This window comes from Pinus tabuliformis, chromosome 3_2 (assembly GCF_031772625.1).
Source record: "Pinus tabuliformis cultivar Carrire ecotype Pingquan chromosome 3_2, CPIR1, whole genome shotgun sequence".
NCBI classification, from domain to species: Eukaryota; Viridiplantae; Streptophyta; class Pinopsida; order Pinales; family Pinaceae; genus Pinus; species Pinus tabuliformis.
The window spans coordinates 197,867,014-197,880,469 of record NC_142302.1 but is presented as its reverse complement, the minus strand read 5'-3'; positions in this window follow the sequence as shown (position 1 = coordinate 197,880,469).

Sequence of the window (13,456 nt, the reverse complement as noted above, 5' to 3'; positions counted from 1 at the left end):
CGAGATCCAGAGGCTACCTGGCCCTTTCTAGACTCTATCTAAGAGTATAATAGAAACACACAAGTGGTATAATAACTGAGAATGCTCACAGAGATACAAGTAACAATGATACTATATATATCAAATAAACCATAAATAGATACACAAGAAATGCAGCGAGAAATGCTAAGCCATTTTATTATACTGAGCAATAAATGAGTACAAGAGGTGATTATGCAGATGGCACCTTGACTTGTACAAGGCAAGTGAAGAAATACTCTCAGAATGACAAGAATGGCCTCTCTGCGTGGATGTTGTTGCTGTGCTACTGCTGCTGCTAGAAAACAAATGATGATTTGGGGCTGCTCCCCTCCTCAGAAAAAAGCTAAAACTCTAGATTCGGGCTCTACTCAAGAAACCCAGAAAAACCCAGAAAGCTTTCCTGGAATGGCCTCACACTAATCTGCGTCCTAGCTTATGGGAAACTGTCGTGCTGCTGCTAGAAATCGAATGAGGATTTGGGGCTGCTCCCCTCCTTAGAAAAGGCCAAAACTTTGGAATTGGACTCTACTAAAAAAACCCAGAAAAACCCAGAAAGATTTTCTGAAATGGCCGACCCCCGAAAATCACCCCCTTGGGGTTTTGCATAGTTCCTCAAAGACGCTGATGAAATTGCTGTTGAAATGCTGATGAATCTAATGCTGGAATGCCAATGGAAATACCTTTCCCGAGTAGGCACTTGAAGTCCCCCAGGACTAAGGGTTAAATCTCCGAATGGAGACACTCAATGCACTAACCAGTGCTACAGACTAGCTAAACAGCCAGCATGCTCTAAGTCGAAATGACTATCACAAATTCTCATAACCAGAATGATCCAAAATGAGGGGGCTCCTCTCTATTTTATAGCCTCTGCCTCTCACAATCCCTAGTCTCACCTCCTCCTACGTGATTCCCCTCTCGCCATGTGTTCTTCCCTCCTGCGCAGTCCCTCCATGTGTCTGTGTGAGCTCCATTTCTGCGTCCCCCTTTGGCCCCCTTGGATCCTCCTTAAGTCACAACGTTGTGCTACTAGGAAGTGGCTTTTTATTCTTAAAGTGAGTTATGTCCCCCGTTCTCACTTTTTTATTCATAAATAACTATAAAAGGCAAAAATTGGGCAAAATCAAATATTCCAATTAGCCATGGCTAATTAGGAATATTACAGTCTCCCCCGGCAAAATGTTGCTTGTCCTCAAGCAACTGAAGTGATGGATGTTGCAAGATCTTCTCACTGTCCCAAGTGGCATCCTCATTTGGCAAATTCTTCCACCTCACCAAGAATTCCCGGACCATCTTGCTCCACAACTGCCTCTCCTTGGTATCAATGATAGCCTCCGGCTACAATACCAAATGCCCCTCGTCATCCATGGGTGGTATCTCACCTGTCACTGTCACCTGCTGCCCCAATGCCTTTTTCAGGCATGATACATGGAAAACGTTATGAATCTTGCTGCCTTGGGGCAGCTCCAACTCATATGCAAGTTGTCCAACCCTGCGTATCACCCTATACGGCACATAAAAGTGGGGCTTAAGCTTCTCAGCCCCCTTCTGCTTTAGTGACAACTGTCGGTATGGCTATAACCGTAGGTAGACCATGTCCCCTACCTCGACCTCTCTCTCCACCCGACCCCTAACAACATACAACTTCTGCTGGTTCTGTGTTGTAGCCATGTTATCCTTGAGAGCTCGGAGAATATCTTGATTCTCTTGGATCCATTTCTTGGCTTTGGGAGCCTTACTATCACCAAACATCACGTCAGAAAAAGATAAAGAATTATACCCATATAAAGCATAGAATGGTGACATACCAATGGACATGTTATGTGAAGTATTGTAGCAGTACTCCCCTAGATGCAGCCACCTCAACCATGCTCGCTGCTGCCCACTGACATAGTTACAAAAGTAGCCCTCTAGCCACTTGTTAACTATCTCTGTTTGCCCATCCGTCTCTGGGTGATAACTGGTACTCGGTGTCAACTCCATCCCCACCAATCGGAAAATTTCTACCAAAACCCGCCCATGAAACGGCTGTCCCTGTCACTGACGATGGTCTTAGGAAGACCATGTAGCTTGAAGATCTCCTTGAAGAACAGCTCGGCCACCTATGCTGCTGTATAGTGTGCGAATATGGCAAAGAAATGTGCGTACTTCGTCAGTCGATCAACGACGACAAACATGCAATCCTTGCCCTGCACCATGGGAAACCCTGTGATGAAATCCATCGAAATACTCTCCCATTTCCTCTCCGGAATGGGAAGAGGCTGCAATAATCCTGCAGGATGGCTCATCTCTCCCTTGTTCCTTTGGAAAACATCACACTCCTAGATGTGTTGGAGTACGTCGTCCTTGAGGCCCTTCCATGAGAACCTCTCCCTAATGGCCCTGTAGGTTTTGGTAAAACCCTGATGTCCTGCCAATGGGGAATCATGTGATGCCTGGAGTATCTTCTTCTTGAGATGAGACCCCTCAGTCAAGAAGATCCGGTCCCTGTAGTAGATGATCTCATTGACCACCCTGTACCTGTCATCTGCCACTTGCCCATCTAGAACCTCACATGCAAACCTGTCCTTGGAGTGTTCTACTAAGAGTCGAGCCCTCCAATCTGTATCCAAGCTCATAAGAGACAACATGGCTGGTCTACGTGAAAGGGCATCTGCTACCATGTTGTTCCTACCTTTGACATACTCAATGTCAAATTCATATGCTTGGATCTTACTGAGCCACTTCTGCTGCCTCTCCTGTAGCTACTTCTGCTCCAAAAAGAACTTGAGGCTGTTGTGATCAGTCCTACCAAATACTGCTGGTACTTAGCCAATGCATGCATGATGGCCAACATCTCATTGTCGTATATGGAATACAACCTATCATGCGGAAGGAGCTTCCGGCTCTCAAATGCTATCGGGTGACCTCCTTGCATCAATACTGTGCCAATCCTCTCTCCCAACGCATCACACTCCAAGACAAATGGCTGCATAAAATTTGGCAATGCAAGCATTGGGCAGCTGATCATAACCTCCTTGAGCCTGTCAAAGGCTTGCTGCGCTATATCTGACCAACTAAATGCCCCTTTCTTTGTCAAATTTGTCAGGGGTGCAGCAAGGTGTGAGAAACCTTTGACAAACTTCCGGTAATAAGTGCAAATGCCAATGAATCCTCAAAGCTCTATCACATTTCTCGGCTGTGGCCATTCCTTGATGGCCCTGATCTTCTCCTCATGGACCCTCACTTCGTCCACCCCTATGATGTGTCCCAGATATAACATCTTCGTCAACCCAAACTCACACTTGGAGAGTTTGGCATAGAACTGCTACTCCTGTAAGATACACAGTACTGTCTCAATGTGCTGGATATGCTCCTCCCAAGTCCTACTATAAATGAGAATATCATCGAAGAATACCAACTCAAACTTCCACAAATGACTACGGAAGATGTGATTCATGTAGGACTGAAATGTAGCTAGGGCGTTGGTTAGCCCAAAAGGCATCATCAAGAACTCAAAGTGCCCATAGTGACACCTGAAGGAAGTCTTGGGAATATCCTGCTCCCTCATGCGAATCTGATGGTACCCAGATCTCAAATAAATCTTTGAGAAGAATCGTGCTCCCCTCAACTCGTCCATCAACTCATCGATCCTGGGTATAGGGTACCTGTTCTTCAGGGTTTTCTTGTTCATGGCCCTGTAGTCAATGCACATCCTCAATGTACCATCCTTCTTCTTCACCAACACCACAGAAGAAGCAAAAGGACTCGTGCTCGGTCGAATGTGCCCAAGAGCCAGCAACTCCTGGATAGCCTGCTCGATCTTGTCCCGATAGGCCTTGGGGTGCCTATAGGGGTGGTGATCACTGCCTGGATGCCCTACTCAAGCTTGATAGTGTGCTCAAACCCCCAGTCTAGTGGCTTTCCTGGTGGAATCTCCCCAAACACTATGGCATACCGGTCAAGGATGGACTGTATCTTCAGATGTACCATCTGCCCTGTAGTCCCTGCCTCCGATGCACGCAGCTGTACTACCCACTCTCTGTCTCCCTTTCGGAAGACTACCTCCATCTGATGAGTCGAAACAGTCTAAGGCGGATATGTGTGTTGTGCCCGTATCTTCTCATGCCTCCCTGTCTTCTCATCATCCCACTCCATCTCTAGGGTCTTCCAATCTGTCGTGACCTTCCCTAGAGTGATGAGCCACTAAACACCCAGTATCATGTTGGTGTTCGGAATATTGATCACAAAAAAATGGTCAGTCAATGTGTAGGTGCCCATTGTCACTGATAGCTCTAGAACATAACAAGAACACATCATAGTCTGATCTCCTAGGACCAATACTGAAAACCCATCAAAGCTCTCTGTCTGTATACCTCTCCACTCAACCATCTGGGCATCGATGAAGTTGTGGGTTGCCCCACTATCAACCAAAACTGATACGTGCCGGTCATGTACTGTCCCTCGTACGCGTAGCGTCAGATACTTGGGAACTCCCCGCAACACTGCAAGGGCCCCTCCGGTGGGTGCAAAATATGCACCACCTGCTGGTGGTGGTGGAGGTGGCAAAGGTCCCTGTATGGCATGGCTATCTCCTGCCTCCACATCCTCCTCGTCATCCTCTTCTCCACTGCTCTCGGAGAAGACCTCAATAAAATGTGCTTTACCAGCAGCACATCTATGTCCTGGTGCCCATGGCTCCTGACAAGTGAAGCACAACCGCTTCTTCTTCAGCTCCCTCCTGGCATCATTGTCAAGCTGTACTCGTCCTAGATTCCCCTTTGGAGGTGGAATCCTCACATCCTTCCCCTTAGACTGGAAAGTCTATCTCTGGGGGTAAGGTGTCCGGGTCCTGGGTAAGACATCCTGTAAGTCCCGGGTCCTGTTGATAGCGTCCTGGAGCGTAGCTGGTCTAGTGGATCGGACTAGACCCTGAAGTGGCTCTGCTAACCCCTCAACATACATATAGACCCTCCATTTTGTGGATAGGTCTGGCACCATCACAGAGACCCTCAAGAAATCTGCAATGTAGGTCTCTGGGCTCCCTGTCTGTTTGAGCCTTGTCAGCTCAACAAAATGCTGCTCTGGATCCCTCCGATCAAATCGCTCCATCAGTCTCCTAGTAAACTCGGCATATGTTGTCACTTTGGAGTGCCCTAGTGTAACCATCCCATGAAACCACCAATCCTGGGCCTCACCATCTAAATGTAATGTTGCCACCTTGATGACCTCTGTCTCCGACATCTGGTTAAGCTGGAAATAAATGTCCAACTTCTCCACCCAAGACTTTGCCGAACTGTTTGATGAACCATCAAACATAGGCAAGTGGAATCTACTCGGTGCACGGTGGGTGCCACCATCATGGTAATTTCAGTACCCTCTGTGATGGTCGCGGGGTCTACTATCTCGCTGGAGCTAAAAAAAATCTTTGAATGAGAGGGCTTCCCCGAACTCCTGCCCATAGGCCTGGTACTCTACAAAATAATCACCCATATGTCCGGGCTCTGCCTCCTGTTAGGCTGCAGCCCTCGTGTCTGCTCCTAAGAAGGTGGGCATGGTAGAGCGTGTAGGGGCATGTGAGCCCCCCTGCTGCACAGTATCACACTGCTCTGGAAAGTGATGGGATGCAACTGATCCCTCACCGATCTGACAAACTTGTGGGCTCTCTCGCTATTTGGCCTCTACTGCCGTGAATCTCTGCCCCATCACCTCAATCTGCCTCGACAGATCCTGCACTGATTTGAGGAGCATATCCGCAAATCTCTTCCTATCCTCATCTGCCATATGCTCTGCATCCACTACTAGCTCTCTCCGTTCTGTGTCTACCACAGGTTTCTCTTGTTCTACATCTGCCACAGGAACACAATCTCCCTCTCTGTAGGTATTCTCCAACCTACGCCCAATGTCTCTATATCTCTGATCTCTGTAGCAGATATAGGGTTTTTCCCTGGTGTCATAGATTGCTAGCTCCACAGGCTGAGCTAGATCTATGCTTTGATACCACTGTAATATCCCATATCAGGAATACACCCCAAACACATGTAAACTCCAACCAGAGATGGACTAGGAGGGCATTTACCAGATATGTCGCCTCTAAAAAGAGGACGAGATCCGGAGGCTACCTGGCCCTTTCCAGACTCTATCTAAGAGTATAATAGAAACACACAAGTGGTATAATAGCTGAGAATGCTCACAGAGATACAAGTAACAATGATACTATATATATCAAATCAACCATAAATAGATACACAAGAAATGCAACGAGAAATGCTAAGCCATTTTATTATACTGAGAAATAAATGAGTATGATAGGTGATTAGGCAGATGGCACCTCAACTTGCACATGGCAAGTGAAGAAATACTCTCAGAACGACAAGAATGGCCTCTCTGCGTGGATGCTACTGCTGTGCTGTTGTTGTTTCTAGAAAACAAATGATGATTTGGGGCTGCTCCCCTCCTCAGAAAAAGATGAAGCTCTGGATTCGAGCTCTACTCAAGAAACCCAAAAAAACCCAGAAAGCTTTCCTCGAATGGCCTCACATTGATCTGCGTCCCAACTACTGGGAAACTGCCGTGTTGTTGCTGCTGGAAATCGAATGAGGATTTTGGGGCTGTTCCCCTCCTTAGAAAAGGCTGAAACTCTGGAATTGGACTCTACTAAAAAAACCCAGGAAAACCCAGAAAGCTTTTCTGAAATGGCTGACTCTCGAAAATCACCCCCTTTGGGTTCTATGCAGTTCCTTAAAGACGCTGATGAAACTGCTGCTGAAATGCTGATGAAATTGCTTCTGGAATGCTGATAAATCTACTGCTAGAATTCCAATGGAAATACCTTGCCCGAATAGGCACTCGAAGTCCCCCGGGGCTAAGGGTGAGATCTCTGAATGGAGACACTCAATGCACTAAACAATGTTGCAGACTAGCTAAACAACCAGCGTGCTCTAAGTCGAAATGACTATCACAGATGCTCATAACCAGAATGATCCAAAATGAGGGGGCTCCTCTCTATTTTATAGCCTCTGCCTCTCACAATCCCTAGGCTCACCTCCTCCTGCGTGATTCCCCTCTTGCCATGTGTTCTTCCCTCCTGTGCAGTCCCTCCATGTGTCTGCGTGGACCCCATTTCTACATCCCCCTTTGGCCCCCTTGGCTCCTCCTTAAGTCACAACGTTGTGCTACTAGGAAGTGACTTTTTATTCTTAAAGTGATTTATGTCCCCTGTTCTCACTTTTTTATTTATAAATAACTATAGAAGGCAAAAATTGGGAAAAATCAAATATTCCAATTAGCCATGGCTAATTAAAAATATTACAATATCTATATTTATTTGTTGGTTATAAGCATGTTTTATGACAATGATGATGTATGGTTCTCATCATGTGTTGATGTGTAAATGAATGAAAAATGAATATGTGACCTAATATATGATAATTCACAAGTGGGTAAAGTTGATCTCCTTGGGAAAGTAAGCCTCTAGAAACATTTTTCTCAATTATGAGATTTTTCTCAATTGTTTTCAAATATGGAATAATTATTATCTCATAATTATAATATTTTAGAAAAATAATTATGAGAAATTGCTCAATTATGTAATTTTACCCTTTTAACATAGAATAACCCCCACAAAAGTAAATGTAGAAGTGAAAAGGGCATTCATTCTAGCTAACAACGGAGGAAAGTTAAACTTAACTTTCTCTCACTATAGTGGAGTGGAAAATAGGGTTATAACATAGATGATACATTCTCAAGGTTGGAAGAACATGTTACATATATCAACCGTAACATGAATTTCCTTATGGAAACTTTGGTGAATAAGTCAGGAATCAAAGGAGATGGATGTTCCAACTCAGAGGTCAGATCAAAGGGGAAATCAAGGGATCTAGAGGAATCAAAGGGGTCTAATAGAGAACGTGAAAGAGAACAACCCAATTTCAGTTCCATGAACCATTCATAGTCCCTATTCAATATGGAAGCAAATATTGACGTAAATCCATATCAAGGTGATAATGATGCTTTGAAGTCAAATCATTGGTCGTAGTAGTTAGAGGTTTATTTTGGTGTTCACCACATACAGAAAGAATAGAAAATATCATTTGCATATATGAAATTATAGGGCCATGCTCTAACCTAGTGAGAAAGCCACACATAAACCATTAGACTAGAGGGAGATCCTCTAGTGACTAAGTAGGAGGTTTTCAAGACTCTCATAAAATCCCAATTCTACCCTATTGTGTATGTAGAGGACCAATGGATTCAATGGCATTACTTCAGGTAGATACATGGGAAAAATGTGTAGGAGTACATTAGAGAGTTTAGAAATATAGAATTAATGTCATTTATCTCCCTTAAGAACCCAAGTTTACTGCTAAAGTATCTTGGGGGTCCACATAGCCACCTGTTGAATCCAAATGATGTTTTTCAAACCCATAACAATGGATGAGTCTTGTGTAAAAGAATTATACCTAGACAACATATGCTTGAAGAAAGGGAAATCAAGTGACTTAAAGTAGAAGGAGCACTAGGAAACTTCCAAGGAGGATAAGAAGAAATGGAAATGGGGAAAATAAAATATGATAGTATCCAAATCTCACTAGTGTAAATATCCTAACTACCACTAAAAAAAATGTAACATAAATTGTCATATAGAGACTCAAGTGTTAAAAATTGCATCTAGAACTCAGCCCAATGAACATAAAGAAAGATACTAAGAGGAAAAATATCATGGCAATTAATTTGATCAACGGGATGAGAATATTGTATGTACATTAGTGCAAAGTTGAATTTAAGTAGCCTTCAACAAAAGGAAGAAAAGGGAATGACCAGAGTCTTCAATATAAAGATATAGGTCAAGAAGATGAAAATTAATGCTTTATTCGACTCAAGATCATAGGAAAATCTAATAGTAGAAAATCTTACCAAAATACTGAGAATGGAAACTCAATACCATCTTAGCCCATATCCATTGGGTTTGGTCAACAAGGAGGCAAAGATAAAGTTAAAAAAAAATTGCAAGATCAAGTTTCTATTAGTGATGATACTATTGATGAAGTAGAGTTGGATGTAGTTCCACATGATGTATGTGGCATCGTATTTGGCTAGTCCCTATATGTACATGCGATATGCAATCTTCATGTGAAGATTCAACCAGTATTTCATCGTCAATGATGGAAAATCATTCATCATCAATGCGCATATGGGAAAGTGAAAGATCTCCCTAGTAAGTTCCAACTAGGCAAAAAAGTTTATCACTTCTAACAAGAAGTATGTTTTGTTATTTTTAAGAGAAAATTAGTTTGTATAATAGTTCATGAGAGCTAAGTCATCCTTAGAGAAGTGAACTAAGGCAAATAAATAGCAATTGGAAGGGTTGTTATATGCATATGGGGGTGTGTTCTAGGAGCCTAAAGGGATACCACCAAAGAAGGAATTGGATAATGAGGTCCATATGTAGTTAGACTCTCTGTTTCCAAACATTGGGTTGTACAAAAAATCCATTATAAAGTAAAAGTAGGAAAAGAAGTAGTTTAGCAATCACTGGAACAGGGTGTCATTCAACAAAGTACCTCACCATGGGTCACCCATCATCATTATGCCAAAGAAGGATGGTAATTGGACGATTTATATTGATTATAGGGTGTTAAATAAAAATTATGCTTAATGTAACCGTACCTCCCACCCCCTTAAATCTTCTTGACTTATTGAAGGCGTTACCTATGACTTTAACCTGAATTCCAAGGTCTATTACGAATATGGGGTTACAAAATTTCTCTTCTTCCAAATTTGTCAAATCAAAAATAATTACCGCTATTGTGTTCTTATCGTTGAGATATTTCTAGTGATACAAATTTTATCTCAATTTGAATCCTAGATTGAGAGCTATGTCCATTTAAAATATAACTAGTTATCTATGGTTGTATCAACAATGTTCTACCACATGGCTCCTGCCTAGCTAACATGGAACTGCCACATCAACATAATGCAACATCCACATCCTTAATGGGTTCCTACATGGCCCTGACATGATCTTTATCAAGCCCGCATGGCACCACCATGTCAACATCGGGCTTGTGAGTGTCCACCATGGCCTCCTGCATTAGATTTTATAGTAGAGTTATGTTTTATCTAGCTTTAGAACAATTTGTGTGTTCACACTATTGTCCACCATTGACAATACCTAGACCCCTACATTTACTTGGTTGAAAATATTTGGTGATCTTGGATTCCCTCGATGTTATGCCCAAATCACCAAATCCGAGAGCTTTCAAATGATCATACCCACATTCCCATCCAGATTCTCAAATCCTAGATGTTGTCTCAACTTCACAAGAAAATTTAGCTTTCCCATAAATGAACTAATAATGTTGGCCCCACCCCACACATATAGTTAAAATTTGTGGTCACCACTAAATACAACCTATTTATAATGATTTCATGCCTAGTCCATATGAATTCTTGGATCACTAGATGCATTCACGAAGGAGATGGGAAATATGCCCCCTCAAGTATCTAAGCGCAAGTAACTCTTGGGAAGTGGTACAAGGTACATTGAAGGGGTCATACAATTCTTGATGAGTTCCCAATTACTGCCATGGCTTGCACATAAGGAAACTTAAGGGAATTTTACTAGGATTTACTGAAGAACCATGCTTTTGCCAAAACGTTAAATTTTCTAATATAATATCCAAGTCTTGAGAACATACCATCAAAGATGTTGTGATGTGTCCAAAAATGATTCAAAGGTTCCAATAGAGCTTAGTTCACCATAGATCCTAAGCAAAAGAAATAATTGGCTCCAAAGGCCATAATACACTATTTTAGGCATTCCATCATTGCATGGTTACATAGGGTTACCGACATTGCTTGAACAATAAGTATCAAACCGTTACAGTATATATATAAGCTCATATAATTTATCATATCACTCATAGTCTAAGTGACCATCAGTTTACCCAGGTATTCAATTAACCTCCAACATCGAAATAAGTATCAAAGCATGTAGGAAAACCAACAATATTGAGTATGAGAGTAAGTTTCCCAAATCATTAACATTTAAGATAACTGAGAGCTCATAAATTGACAAATTAATTGAATGACTTAGCAAAAATTCAATTTCATGTAAGTGATCCTACAATTCACAAAGATGGAATTCATTACCATATGAAAGCATTCATTAAGGCCATGGAAAATTAATATGACTATTCAATCAGGAAAACATAGAGATTCGGGCATTCAATCTTTAACCATACAGAATCATATATTAGTCATTATTGTGTCAAGGATGATAATAATTTATAAACAAAATAAGCATAATCCATTTTACTTATTTGAGTGGCTTAGATTTTCTAGAAATGGGAGGAGGGAGTTCCACTCTCCACCCAACCATAGGCCAACTGCACTTCAGTCTATCTTACGGTTGGCCACCCCAAAGATAGATCCATAGTCTGAGGGGATGCTTTTCCAGGGGAAATTCACACTAGTGAATTATTCAAGCACTTAGGAGATGGAGCTCACTATGTGGGTGGTTCATCAACTACCCTCTAGTAGTAAGCACCCATAAGAACCCTAGTGAATTGATTACTCTTGAGATTCGAACACAGGATATCACCGAAATTCAAGGAAAATGTTTGTTACTCAAATTTCAAGGATTGAATTCACTATAAAAGAGGTTTGACAACCCATTGGAAAGCACTAAGTGGTTCATCAACCAATGGAAAGCATATAGTGATATCATTAATTGTTTAATAAGCACTTAGTGGTTCCTCAGCCAACATGCAAGCATCAAGTGGTTCATTAGCCAAGCATCAAGCATTAATTGGTTCATTAGCTAGCGGTAAGCACTTAGTGGTTGAATTTCAATTGTAATAGCCTTGGTGAAAATTCCATGTAATAAATGTTAAAAACAATAATCATGGATGACTGGGACACTTATTCCAAGTTGAATGTTGGGCAAGACATCCTAGGGGTGTGTTCATTTGGTTGTTTATGGCTAAGGAAATTGAAAAAGGAAATGGATAAGGCTTTGGAAGGGCATTAAATGGAATTTTGGCACAATTATTCATGAAAATAATGGAAATTAAGAGAAAAAGGAGGTGAAAGGTCACAGATTGCATGTGAGGAGGAAAATGAAGGAAAATAATGGAAAATTAAGAAAATAGAGGCCTCATTCATAAAAAGGCATACGAGGATTAGTTGGTAACCTTTTGTCAGTTTAGTTTTGGAGCACTCTCATTATTATCTCTCTCTCATACTCTTGGATACTTAGAGTTTTTTCTTGGAGCACTTTGGCATTGGAGCAAGAAAGACAAAGAAGGCAAGATGAAGTAAAGATCAAGCGGGGAAAGACAGTATCAAATAGATACAACAAGTTTCATTGTAGGTATAGACTTGCATGTGTATTTTCCTTGCTATATTTGGCATTCATGGAATTGCATGTGGTTCTTTTCTATCATGGCATGGGTTTTGCTAGGTGTAACAATTTTTTTTAGTCAAGCCTTGCCATTTCTGGATAGCCATGTTGTGATGGGGTTCTCATGTTTGGTTGAGATGGATTTTTGGATGGATTTGAAGCTGAGTGCGATGGATCTCCAAAATTATAGAACACATGGCATAGTAACCCCTGAACCAGACTGTGGGTTGCGGTAAAGCCGGATTTTGTGTTGCCTCGGATGGCCTAGGAATCCTTGTCGGTGAATGGGAGGATATACGGTAAATCCTAGAGGTGGTTTTCTCTCTGTTTGGCCTAGTAATGGTAAAGCGTAGAGAGTGGGTCTCAGTTTAGGGCCTAGTGATCCGGGTTTGGATTGCGGTAAAGCCCGAGAGACTAAGATATAAGAAAATTCCTCATAGTGTAGGTGGAGAAATCCGTTGGCATCCATGCTTGTTTGGCCTAGTGATCGGGTGGAAATCACGTAAATCCCATTATGATGTGTTCATTGTGTTGGCCTAGTGATCCAAGATGAATTATGGTAAATCTTGGTTTCTATTGATGATGGTGAGGTGGTTTAGCCTCGGTATGCCTTGTTTGAGTTATTTTGGTTTGAGTCCCACATTCATGCTTGGAATATGGCATGGGGGTGATTGGTTGAAGAGAGAATTGGCTTATCCAATCTATGGTCATGTGGAACGTGGTAGTCCCATCTCCAGTCAGTTCATTGCATTGACTAATGAGAAATTCATTCCATTGATTTTCGTGTGTAAATATACTAGTGTATATATGGATTTTGATGGTTGATATGTTTATTGTAATTTTGTTCCTATTATGTTGGTTATATGTTCATTTTATGGAGGTATCTATGTTTGGCTCTCAATATGTTTTTACTTTTATTTGAACGGATACTGTATCCATGACCTAATAAGTGATAAGGTAGCAAATGACATGAGGAAACAATGGTTCATGGTGATTCTCAAATAAGTAAGAGATCCCTACAGTTAACTATGTTGTTTACACCTTCGGGTTACA